We start from the raw sequence: 13,498 nt of genomic DNA, 5'->3' as shown, positions 1-13,498 counted from the left end.
AAAAAAAAATGCTCTTTAGCCATTTTTCAAGTGAGATAATTTTCTTAAAAATAACCACCATTTTTTTTAAGTTTAAATTTTGTACCAATACTTGTCTGAGTTGTTTTGTTTACAAAAAATAATCTGATAATTGAGGCCAACTAATTTCCTTACAAAGTTAAAAGTGTGGACACCAGCTAAAAACAAATATACAAAATATGCATGCTTTAATAGGACCAAACTCAACAATATGCCTGCACTTCGGATTTCAGGTTACCTCACGGAGGCAGAATGGAACTGGGGTGAAGAACACTTATTATTTAGAGTCACCATGAAGAGGAGAAAAGACACAAAAGTGGTTGCATATTTTATCCTGACGCTTAGATTCACGTTCTTTTTTAAATCCTCAGGAGAAAACCTTTGTGTCCCACACACGACCTTACTAGATAGCGGAGGCTAGCCTCCAACTCTTGATTTCCCTGTCCCAGCCTCCCAAGTGTGGGATTATAGGAGTGGATCACAAACCTAACAGCTGTGACCTTTAGACAGAAAGTTCTACAGTAACACATTATTATACCCAAAATGCTGAGATCTAAAGAAAGTAATTTAAACATGACTGATGGGAGATGTCATTCTGTATATGTTTCTCATACTGGTTAATAATAAAGCACTGTTGGCCAATAGGAAAGGAAGATAGGAGGGACTAGGAGACAAGGAGGAAATAGGAAGTAGTAAGGAGGAGTCAAGATGGAGGAGCGAAGATGGAGAGTCTGGAGAAAGCAGTATGCCGCCGGCTCCCTGGTAAGAGAAATACATAGATCAGCAGAAATGGGTTAATAATTAAGGCAGAGCTAGCCGATAAGAAACAAGTAACCAGGCCAACAGTATAATATCAAATACAGAGTCTCTGTGTGTTATTTGGGGCTGGCTTGGTGGCGGAACAAGACCGGGCGGCGGCCAGAAAAACAGTACACGTTATACATGACCCATTAGTTTAAACCTGAGTGAAAAACCACTAACATCAATGTTTTCAATGCAGAAATGGGCCAAAGAATTATTTATTTCAATTGCTGGTTGACCACTTATTTTAAAGCCCTGATGTCAATATATGTGCTGTAGCATGCCTTTTCCTTTAGGCGCAGAGACTTACTTATTATCAGTGGTAAATGCTCGGCCTAGCTTAGGCTCATGTCTGGCTATCTCTTTTAACTTAAAGTAATCTCTTTCTCTTTATCTACCTTTTGCCTCTGAACTTTTTATTTCTCTTCCTTCTATACACTGCACTTTCAACGCTTCTACTGTCCAGCAGGTGCCTGCCATGGGTGTGGCCTTCCCTCTCTACTCTCCTCTTCTTTTTAAGCCTAGATTTCTCCTATTTATTCTCTCTGCCTGGCAGCCCTGACTGTCCTTTCTCTGCCTGGCTATTGGTCATTCAACTCTCCTTACTAGGCCAATCGGGTGCCTTAGGTAGGCAAGGTGAAACAAATGTAACACATCTTTAAATAATTAAATAGGCACCCTTACAAAATTAAACAAATGCAGCTTAAACAAATATAACACACCTTTACAGAGGTAAAGTAATACTCGGCAGCATGAACAAATGTAACACATCTTTAAATAATTAAATAGGTACCCTTACAAAATTAAACAAATGCAGCATAAGCAAATATAACACACCTTTACACAGGTAAAGTAATACTGGGCAGCATGAACAAATGTAACACAGTCTTTGCCTGGTTAAGTAACACTCCACAGCAATGTGCACATTAAGAACAATGATGTCTTCATGAGCTGACTCCTTTACAGCAGCAGTTCTCAACCAGAGATCCCTATAAGGGTTGCAACTCAGACACCCTGCACATCAGATATTTACAATGCAATTCAAACGGTAGCAAAATTACAGTTATGAAGTAGCAACAATACAATTTTATGGTTGGGGGGGGTCACCGCAACATGAGGAACTGTATTAAAGGGTCGCAGTAATATTCTTTGTTCTGAAGTGGACTTTTAAATTTGTACAGTCAACTTTCTATATATTACACATTCTTCTACTCTTTAGGTCTCACTTAAAGAGTTTTCTTGTTTGTTTTTTAAATTAACTGAGTAAGATGTTTTATTATGAAACTTTCACACATACATAATTCTGCTTTGCTCATATCCCCATTTATCACCCCCCACCATTGCCCCCACTGGCCCCTTCCCCACGCTAAGCAGGCTCCCTTCTGCTTTCCTGCCCTATGTATGTGATTTTTCTTTTTACAAATATATAACCTGAAAACAATGGCTTTTTAACCAGAGTATTTTGGCCACTTGTAGATCATATAATCATTGAGAAGACTGGGTTCAGATCTATCTTTTTTAATTTAAAAAAAAAAAACTTTTTTTTGATGCACTGTCTCGCCACATAACCCTAGCTGATATACAGCTTCCTATGTACCAGGCTGGCCTCCAACTCAGAGATGTGCCCACCTCAGCATCACCATGCCCAGCTCTAAATCTACCACGCTGCTGCTTGTGTTCTACTCATTCCACCTGTGCCTCCTGGATAGAGTGCTTCTCAGCATTGCAAATGTTGGTCTAGATTTGTAATGCTCACCTTTTACTTTCTCACACTCCACCTCCGAATACTATTACACCCTTTTTAATATAATATATTTGCCATTCAACAGTGCAGTGCAGCTCAGCATGGCACTAGGGAATGCCTTCAACTGTGCACAGCAACAAACCTTGCATGCAGTGCGTACTTAAGCAGTGGATCTGGTTTGTGTACGCAGCACACTCACTGATGGCACAGACAGCATGGGATTCTCTCAGGTTTGTCTAAAAAGTACTCAACCCCATTAATGAAGGACATTTTAGTGAGAACAGTAATAGAAGTGTTTTTCTCAAGACTTTGAAAATGCTCTTTCATAGCTCTTGGTTTAAGTTTCTGGTATGCCGTGGTAGAGATTACCTTGCTCCTCTGTGCTCAATGTGCCTTCTTTTCCTCCTCTTGAATATGCATGTTTCCAGCAATTTGATTATGGTAAACCCTAATGGTTTGCTTCATTCTACTTGGGGTTTGGTGAGACTCTGAAGTTGTTAGTTAATATTTCTCATCATACTTGGAAATTGTAGGGCTTTACTTCTCTAAATATTTTGTTCCCTGATCTTTTCTTCTGCAGTATCTAACTTCCTGCAATCCCATCAAGTGGAATTCATCAGAGACTTCACATTCTACCTCTATTTGGATCTTTAGATTTCTCCTTCTCTGCTTACAGTACTCCTGTTTTCCTGTAATTACTGGACATATTTACTGCACTTACTAAAGCTGTTTCAGCATTGTCTAATCCCATCATTTCCGCTTTCTAAATGTATCTATCTATTTTTTTTTTAGTTATAAATTGTATTTTCTTATTTCTAGACCTGTCTAGTATATTACTGAATAATTCATTTTGTTACCTTTGTGTAAAGAGGGCTGAAGCTGAAGTCTGTCTCAGTTAACAGTTAAATTACACATGAACTAATTTGTTTGATGTGGTCTTCTTACACTCAGGATGGATATAGAAAAGTTTGTGGTTTTTGAGGTAGGGTCTCAACCCAATTGTTCTGAAACTCACTGCAATCCTCTGGCCCCAGTCGCCTGAGAGCTATGATTAAACACTCAGCTTTACAATGCTTCTATTTAGAACTAATTTAGCTATGACCTAAAGGTGTGGGCTTCTAAAGTCTCCCACTGAATATCCCATGTATCCAGAGGACTTTCAACTGGTTTTGTCTGAGCACTAGGAACTGCTCCTAATTTTTTCTTTGACCAGTCTCATGGAATTTCTCCATACCTATTTTCAGGACTTGAAATGACTTACACAGATAGCGGGAACCCTGTCTGCAAAAGTCCTTCGTTTGATACACTGCCTTGTGTGTTCTACCCATCAGGACCTCCCAGAACTCTCAGCTAACTCTGCACTAATAGGGCGTTGTTAAGGTTTCTCTTCCCTGCACCACAATCTGGCAACTGCCTCCAGGCAGAAAGCCAAGATAATCACAGAGCTACCTCTTCTGTTTTCCTTCCCTGTAGGATGACAGTGCTGTGTTGCTTGTTGTCCAATACAGGAAGACAGTTGTTTCGTGTATACTGTCCAGTTTCCTAGTTGCTTATTAAGAAAAGGCAATTCCGGATCCTGCTATTCCCTTGTGGCTAGAAGCAAAGTCCTTTCCCATAATATTTGATTGCATGTCGAGCACTACATATAAGTGCAGAGCCTGTGGTTTGTGCCATTTCCCACAGCAGAATTGCTCTTCCCTCTGCTAAGACAGGAACTGAGCTGGGATGGGCCTGGACAGCGGCTGCGGTTAGAGTCTGCTTAAGCTCTACGTTCCAATGTCTCACAGGTGAAGCTATCACTCTGCGCAGGCTCTTTCTAGCTCAGTAGTTCTCACATCATGCGTCACGGAACCCCAGAGCCCCTAAGTTTTTCTTCCGGGGATCCATGCACTAAAGGCTATAATAATACTAAGAGATTTTACCCTTTCCACTGACAGTGCAAAAGCAATGCTGTGTAAACTGCTGGGACCTGAGCACAAATCCAGCCAGTGGCTTCTCCACACAGCCCCACTCTGCAATGTCATGTGCTCACAGTAAGAAACAAAGTGGCCACTCCTGCTTCATGTCTCCAGTGAATAGTAAAAAGAAACAAAGTGGCCACTCCTGCTTCATGTCTCCAGTGAATAGTAAAAACCGCTGGCTATAGGAACTCTATAGTAACTCCTGTCTCTTTTATGACTTAAGTTGTAACATGAGTACTATGTGTCAAGTAGCTTTGCTATCTCAAGGAAAAGCACTTGTCTGGTTCTTTGATTTAAGGCTGGATTAATAATTGTCTCATTTCCCTCCATAAACATTACTTTTACTTAAAAGAACAGCCAATGGCCAAATTATGCCCCTTCAACTTTAATGGATACTACACATTTTCTTAAAACATGATATTTGTTGCAAATAATAAAAATCAAACTCTAGGTGAGTTAGTATTACAATTGTGGAAAATTTGTGTCAGCCACAACAACCTTGACAACTTTCCATTATTTACCTAGTTTTAAAGAAAATATTTTATATGTATGGTATGTGCCTTAGTGCCTACACATCATATATGCCTGAAGGTCCAGAAGTCAGAACAGGCCTGGGAACTGTTGAGAGCTGCCATGTGGGTGCTAGGAATCAAACTCAGGTCCTCTAAAATAATAGCCAGTACTCTTAACTGCTGAATCATCTCTCCAGCACTTACCTTTCATTTATTGATTTATTTATTTATTTTTATGAGGTCAGTATGGTGTTCTTAAGGACAGTATAATTAAACATGCCAGTGTTCAGAAGGTCCAACTACTTTGATGAGCCAGTATTTCCAAATGACCAATTCAAGAAACAAAATTAAAGACAAGTAAAAGATTATTTTAAGTGTAAAAACAGATGGGTCACCAGGTTCCCTGATACTTCAGGGTTCACACTGTATCTAAGAAGCTACCAAAGGTGAAGGGTCAAAGGAGACCCACACTTACCCAGAAAGCTACTCTTCTTTCCCAGCTACCTAACAGCTCTTCTCAGTAACATCTTGGGGGAAACTTTAGCTATTTTTCCCAAGGAAGTTCATTAATAATACCATATGATAAGCTAATTCATATTTAAAATCCTTTCAATATGCCACGGGAATAGTATCTCCAAGGAATCTTCATTGCTTTATAAGACTGGAATGAGGTCCAGAGGCCCACAGTTTTAAAACCTAGCAAGTCTCCTAAGCAGCATGAGACTGAGGGAGATTTATTCCTATTATGCTTCTATTTCTATGCATGTTTTTATTATCAGTGCAATATAGTCAATTTGTACTATATTCTAGCTTTATTTCTGTTGCTATGCTAAAACATTCTGATCAAAAGCAATGGAGGGGGAGGAGGAGAAATCAAGGCAGAAACTCCATCAGCCCATCATATAGCATCCCCAATCAAAGCACAGGGAAGCTGGGCATGGTGGCGCACACCTTTAATCCCAGCAGAGGCAAATGTGTCTCTCTGAGTTCAGGGCCAGCATGGTCTACACAGTAAATCCAAGAAGAAGAATTAAAGTATAAAAAATTTAAAAAGACCCCGGGGCCTACTTGTGTGCTACACTCCTCTCATCCAATTTTCCCTGCCTCAGTATCAGTCAAGACAGCCCCCACGGTGTTTCCCTCTGCCTTTGCTTATGCTGAGTTCTACCATAATGATTTCGTATGCAGATACATATATAGCACATGACCCCAGGAGGAATAGGTGGGCACAGATGCCGGTGAGGGTTATAGGTTGCTGTCAGGTGCCTCCCTCGACCATTCGTCACCTTAGTTTTGCAGGTGGTGTCTCTCTCGGAACCTGGAACTAACTCACTAACTGGCTACACTGGCTGGACAGTAAGCTAGGGATCATGCGGTCCGCCCGCCCAGCCCTGGGATCGCACACACACATCACGGTACTTAGCTTTTGTGTGTGGAGAGGTACTGAGGATCCAAGCTCAGCAAGCACTTCAGCAAGCGAAACACTGTCACAGCCCCAGCTGTCATATGCTTTCTGTAAAGTTGCAACTCTGCCCTGTTAGTCTATGCACTGGGGCTTGACACTTTACCCCTGGAAAGGAGTGTGAAGGGTGCTTAAGGAAAAGACTGTCAACAGTGGAGCAAGGGTGAGTGGCAAAGCAGTAACCTTAGTGAGACATACTTGAGGGAAATTACAAGGCTAGCAGCCAACATGGGGTTTACATTCCACTGCAGCCAAATATGGTTATCTGGCCTCGATTTCATCCTAAGGGTCAAAATGCTACTAATCTCAGAACATGCACCACAGTAACTTTTTTCTAAAAAGAAGCTCAAACATACTCTTAGAGGGGGCTCTTGAGCAACACACACACACACACACACACACACACACACACACACACACACACACCACAAATCCAGAAAGTACTGCCAATAGAAGGAAATATGGGAACTAGAGTAGGGAGTAGAAATTGTGGACCAAGGGAGCAACAACAAAGTCACTGTTCTCCAAGCAAATGAGACCTGAACTTGGGAAGGGGACTTGTCTTGGCATTGGCTCCCACAAGTTCAAATGCATTCCCAGACACAGCCAGGAGCTACGTAAGGACACAGCTGCCAACTGTATGCAGTACAAAGCCAGGCTGCTCAGAAAGCCTCTCTTCTGCTCCTTGTAAAGATGTACAGGCATTCAGGATATTTCTCAATCCTTGATGTTTTTCATAGATGGAATAGATTGCCACAAAGAGGTAGCAAGAGATCCCAGGGAACAGAAGGGCCAGTCAAACAGTGACTGTATTTGGTCAGAACCAAACTGGGGCTGAATAAGACCTAAGAAGAATGCTCATTGCAGACTCCAGAAACCTGGGACTCTGGGAGAGTAATGAATATACAAAGCATAGGGTTGGTTTTGAGAGGACCTAGCTATAAAATGCTTGGTTTCTTTATGACAGAGCCTTACTATGTAGGCCATGATGGCGTTGGACTCATGATCCCCCTGTCTCAGCCACTACTGTCAGCCACAGTAACAGAATCTTTGCTTTCTTTTTTGTTATTTGAAACAGGGTCTCATGTTGTGCTGTGGTTCAGGTTGGCCTGGAGCTTAATATGTAGACCAGGCTGGCCTCAAAGTCATTGCAATCTTGTCCTACCTCAGCCTCCCCAGTACTGGGATTACAGGAATGAACCGCCATACCCAGCAATAACCAGAGAATATTAACTCAGGGAATAAGGCCTTAGCTATTAGCTGAGTCAGGAAAAGTGTTTTTATACTTAAATAAAAGCTCAATGCACGGGTTAAGTGGTTCTTGTCTAACTCTGCAGAGAATTTCCAGGCTTACCTAAACTGACTTGCATGTTCTCTTAGTCAAGTGTTTGACTGCTGTGAAGAGATGCCATGATCACAGCAACTCCTATAAAGGAAAACATTTAATTGGGTGGTTTACAGTTTCAGAAGCTTAGTCCATTATTGTAGTGGCAGGACACGCAGGCAGACACAGTGCTGGAGAAGGAGCAGATCTTCAAGCAGCAGGACGGGAGACACTGGACCTGGCTTGAGCTTTTGAAGCCCTGAAAGCCCTCCTCTAGTGGTCCAAGTCCTCCAACAAGGCCACGCCTCCTGATCCTTTCAAACTGTGCCACTTCCTGGTGACCGAACGTTGGCATCTATGAGCCCGGGGGCCGCTCTCATGCCAAGCTCTCCAATGCTGAGAGCCACGCACTCCTTCAGAAAACCAGACTAATGCTTTCTCTTCTATTTAAACGCAACTTGGAGGAAAACTTAAAAACCAAATACGTCATAGCACTAAAATGCGTAAGTCCCAGACCCCTTTGCTCCTTATCTGAGGGTACTTATCAGTTACAACTGAGGTACAACTGAGCAGTGCCTACAAGGCCAGTGAGGTGTATTCTAGGAGTAAGACCCCGCCCAGTTCAGAAGGAGACACTCTCATGTCAAGGTTAACACTCTACTTGCCGAAGATACTAAGTTGGATCAGCAGATCTGACCACTGAAGAGGAATCTGGAGGCTGGAGAAATGGCTCAGCAGTTAAGAATGGTTGCATTCTTGCAGAGGATCCAAGTTTAGCTCCCAGCAACAACACTGAACAGTCACAACCCCCTTTAATGCCATGTCCAAGGGATCTGATGCTCTCTTCTGACCTCTGTGGGCATCTGACATACATGTGGCCCGTATTCACTCACACACACACACACACACACACACACACACACAATCTGAGAAGAAGGAAAAAGGGGTGTCAGAAATAGGAAAGGCAATGAGCAACTCTTTGTTATAGCTCCAACTTAAAGACTGGTTTGTTTAAGTTGTTTTATGAATTGTTCTGTATACACACATACTCTCAACCTTTAGGCTTGCTTTAATGCCTACTAACAAAGTAATAACTTAACTGAAAAAACAAACAAACAAACAAACAAACAAACAAACAAACAAAAAAACCAGAATAATGAAGCTTCCAATCCCTCTGTGGCTGTTCGTCACTACATCAGTCCTAAGGCAAAGACACAGACACAGACTGCATCACAGGTATGCACTCTCTGCAGGTCCTCGTCTCACTCAGATCAATGGAGGAGGCAGGAGCTACAGTCTGACACACATGCCCCATTTTTTGATGGAAAAGAACAGAATACTAAGCATGTGACTACTGTGGACATTTTTATTTCCTTACAGTGTCAGAGCTCTTGAGAGTTCTTACAGCAAACAAATCACACATCAGTTCACTATGGTGACACTTAATTCTACTTCCTTTTGTTGGAGGGAGATGCTACAAACTACAAAACTCTTTTCCCAGGACAAAGCAGAACATAAACAGGCAGGACGGGAGCCCACAAGCCTCGGCATGGGAAACAAACAGGAAAGACTCCCGACTCAACAGAGGCACTTGAGGGTAATAAAAAGACAGCAACCGAGGATGAATGGTTCATGCTGTTAAGGATTATAGTCTGATTATTCCTCTAAATGCAAAGGCTATCCAGTAAGTCATATCCGGGTTGATTTGCTAGCAAGGTACTTTCATCAGATAATAAATTAGAGTGTAATTAAAGTGCATTCTGTCTGTTTATCATGGACTAAGATGGCTTAGTATAATTCTCAATTATCTGCATGAATAGACAACATGACAGCATGGGGAGTAACCCTCCTAGGAGAGGGCCACAGACATCTTAGGCCTGGGCAAAAAACAAAACAAAACAAAACCCAGCTAGATGACTTCTCCAGTTCTGAGAGAACTTTTCCGACACTAATAAATGATGGCACAAGTCCTCACTCTTTGTAGCCCACCAGCAATCAGCTACGGGCATGACTAAACCACAAAGGGCAGCAAACAGCTGCATATCCAGCACAAACCGTTTTAGTGGGGAAACCTGGGTGTACAAACAATGGAACGGTAATAAAGGAATAAACACAGAAGCTTTCCAACTAAAAGACTGGCATTAAAAAGTGCTTGTAGTGTATAAGACAATTGAAGAGTGGCGGGGACACTCGGTCACGTTACTGGCTGCACTGTGACATGGTGAGGACTTTTTAAAACTGCCATCTGGCACTCTGTATTAAACACCACACAAATGCTGACCGCTTTAGGTCAGTACTACCACACCACGAACTCTAATAAACAACAACAAAAATACTTGCCACAGCTTGATCCCTCAATAATAAGGGTCTGAAACACAAAAACCCAGCTGAGCCAAGTTATGCATGCTCCGCAACAATTATATGCAAATAAAATGTGCATATTAGAAAGGACGAGGAAGGAAAATTATCACAGTGACGCCAATTTTGTTAAGGTGGTGCAGACGCTAAATCATCACTTCCCAGATGTCTACCTACATCCTAACCTCCAGCCCATGGACAGGAATCTGTGTGGCAAGAATAACTTACTTTTGAAATGCAGGGGACAAGAATCCAGACCCAAGGATACGGACCTAACTTAACTCTCATTCACTATAGCCATGGTCCCAAAATCAAAAAAAAAAAAAAAAAAAAAAAAAAAGAAGAAGAAGAAAGAAAAAGGATCTCCACTAGAGATGTATCCTAGAAAATCTCAGCTGACCCAATGCAATCACAAAGGCTGTCAGAGGGGGCAGGATGGCACTGTGACAGAGGCAAGCAGTCAAGGAATGCTGAAGGCCTCTTGGAGATGGAAAGGCAAGGAACAGATTGCACCAGAAGAATGCAATTTTGCCTACATCCTGATGTTAGCTTTCAGATTCCTTTCAGGCTTCTGGCCTCCACAACACGAGTTAGTAAACGTCTAATAAAGTGGTGTTTTCAGACAAAAAAAAAAAAAAAAAAAAACCTACAGTAACAAAATGTAACAGCAGTGGGAAACCCTGCCATGTTGTAAGCCTGACATTTTTTTAACTTCATTTACTTTTGCTGTTTTTCAAGATAGTCTCTCTGTGTAGCCCCGGCTGTCCTGGCCAAGAGCTGGGATTACAGGTGTGCATCAGCTCCCGTTGGCTGTCGACTTGGTATTTCACATTACATGTGTCAGTGCACTACAAAACAAAAGCTGAGCTAGGGTCTGTGAGTATAGATTTAACCTCCTTTGCTCTCATGGTACTCAACTGTGAGTAAGCAGGATATCAATCAGGTCAGAGAGAAGAGAGACAGAGGGGCAGCTCCAGGCTTTTTTCTAGCCCCGACTTGGTTTTAAGCTCAGATACTGATGTTTCTTAAAGGCCACACGTGTTAGCGTGCAATCAGGGTTGTGGACTGCTGTACTCGGTAGCAGTTCACAGAACAGCGATGCCCCCAGCCCAGAGTGTCCTTCACCCAAAGCACAAACTGTAAATCAACTGAACAACATATTCTCCAAAAACAAACAACAAATAAAACCACCTGGTGATAGTCTATATTAGCTTGAAAATTTGGCCAGGGGATTGTGTTCTGGTTCGAACACTTTGTCAAAGGGAAGGGTGAAAAATATAAAGTCACTGTGCTTCCTGGCTGTTTCTCTTTATGGATGTCAAAATACTCGTCAGAGAGAGGTTCTCCAAGGGGAAAGGTTCATTAGCCGTTAGCCCAAGAACCGCATCCAAACAGAGCAGCTCATGAGTAACTGCTTTCCTAACAACTGACCTAACTATAAAATGGCTAGAATTACATAAAATTAGGCTCATCTTCCTCCCTTCCCCCCCCCCACAGGGTTTTCCTGTGGAGCACTAGAGTCTATCCTGGAACTAGCTCTTGTTGACCAGGCTGGTCTCAAACTCCACCTGCTTCTGCTTCCCAGGTGCTGCTGGGATTGAAGGAACATCATCACCACCCGGCCAGGCTCATCTTTTTCAGTAAGCGTTTGCAATGGTGGGCTCTAACCCTAACAATGAGTTCTTTTACTTTGTAAAAGCAGGATCTTACTTTGGTAGCTCAGACTAGCCTCAAATTCACTGTCCTCCTATTACAGCTGCCAGAAGGCTGGGTAGGAGGTAGGGGTGTGTGCGTGCGTGCGTCCATGTCTGTGTGTGCATGTATGTGTGTGTTCCTAGGAATCAAATCCAAGGCTTTTGAATGCCATGTGACTATTGAGCTATATTCCTATCCCTTTGAGAAAAGGACCTCTCTATGTAGCTCAAACAAGCCTTGAACTTGACATATGGCCTAGACCGGCCTCAAACTCAGTCCGTTCCTTATCTCTGCCTCCTAAGTGCTTGGATTCCAGGTTTGCATCACTATACCCAATTTGATGATATACTTTTTTTTTTTTTTTAATGTATTTTTTGTTTTGGCTTTTGAAACAGAATCTCAGTATGTAGCCCAGGCCAGTCACAAGCTCATGGCAATCCTGCCGCTTCAGCTTCCCAAGTGCTTGGGTTAGAAGTATGAGCTGCCATGCTTGGTTTGATGTGATTTTAAGAGCCACATTTCCCCTCTTTTTCAGGTATCATACGCCCACATTACAGACGTTTTAGCATGTTAATAAGCAAATGTTTTTAATGTGAGAGTAAGGCTACAGAATAATTAGTGACAGTCACGTGCATATCTTGGTCAACTTGCAGTAGCATCTTACATTCTTTCTCAGCAGCAAAATCCACATATAAAAGACATCGTTATCAAGTAGTGTGTCCAAAGACTCATCTCCATAGCAACTGTAACTGTCAGATGTAGCTTATAAGGCCTCAGAGTTGCCACCACAATGCTCACGGAGCATTGGTATTATGTAGTCCAGAGTAGGTTGCTGTAGAAACCTAAACTCAAGTCCCTGACAGAAGAGGAGAAAAAGAAAACAAGAACAAAGAAAAGGTCCTTGAGAACTTACCCATTTACTCCCCTGCTCTCCAGAAGGCTGATGATGTTCTAAGTACTGTTATCAGCCCTGCACTGATAGCACTACAGAAAGATTTTAAATGATGTCAAGTCTCCGTTTAACATTAAGACCGCTTCTTATTCTCTAAGCCCCCTCCTCCTATTCTCTGCTAAACTGGATGTTTAGAGGCTCATGCTAACAAAGTACCGCCTCCTTCTAGCCTCAGCCAGAGCCAGGCCTACACAGGCAAAGCTGGAGAGGTGCCAGTGTTGCACTGATGCATAGAAAAGTACACATTTATGGGATGCCATGTGATGCTTCAATACATGTATATAATGTTCAAACAGAGAGACCATATGTATCTCATCAAATATTTAACATTTGTTTCTACTGAAAACATCCCAAATCCTTTCTTCTAGCTTTTGAAAAACGCATGCTATTTTTCAGGCATACCACTACTGTGCAGGACATCAACCTCCTATTTTAAATTTTATTAGTGTGTGTGCACATGCCCCAGCTCACATGTGGAGGTCAGAGGACGATTTTGTGAGTTGGTTCTTTCCATCCATCTTTACTTAGGTTCTAGGGATCAAACTCAGGTTGTGCGGCTTGCATTGCATGTCAAGGGCCTTTATCTGTTTAGCTGTCTCACCAAACCCCAGAACAGTTTTTTGCTCCTATCTAATGACAACTTAGGTCCTACTGGCCAATCTTCCTCACTG

General features: G+C 42.2%; 1 protein-coding gene across 1 annotated transcript in view; it reads right to left on the bottom strand.

Annotated features, from left to right (window-relative positions):
- Pdss2 (decaprenyl diphosphate synthase subunit 2) overlaps positions 1-13,498 on the bottom strand; it is a 167,033-nt gene that overhangs the window by 132,625 nt on the left and 20,910 nt on the right. The window lies entirely within an intron of this gene.

This window comes from Phodopus roborovskii, unplaced genomic scaffold (assembly GCF_943737965.1).
Source record: "Phodopus roborovskii unplaced genomic scaffold, PHOROB, whole genome shotgun sequence".
Classification (NCBI taxonomy): domain Eukaryota; kingdom Metazoa; phylum Chordata; class Mammalia; order Rodentia; family Cricetidae; genus Phodopus; species Phodopus roborovskii.
The sequence above is the reverse complement of the archived record's forward strand: the minus strand, read 5'-3'. Positions and strand labels throughout refer to the sequence as shown.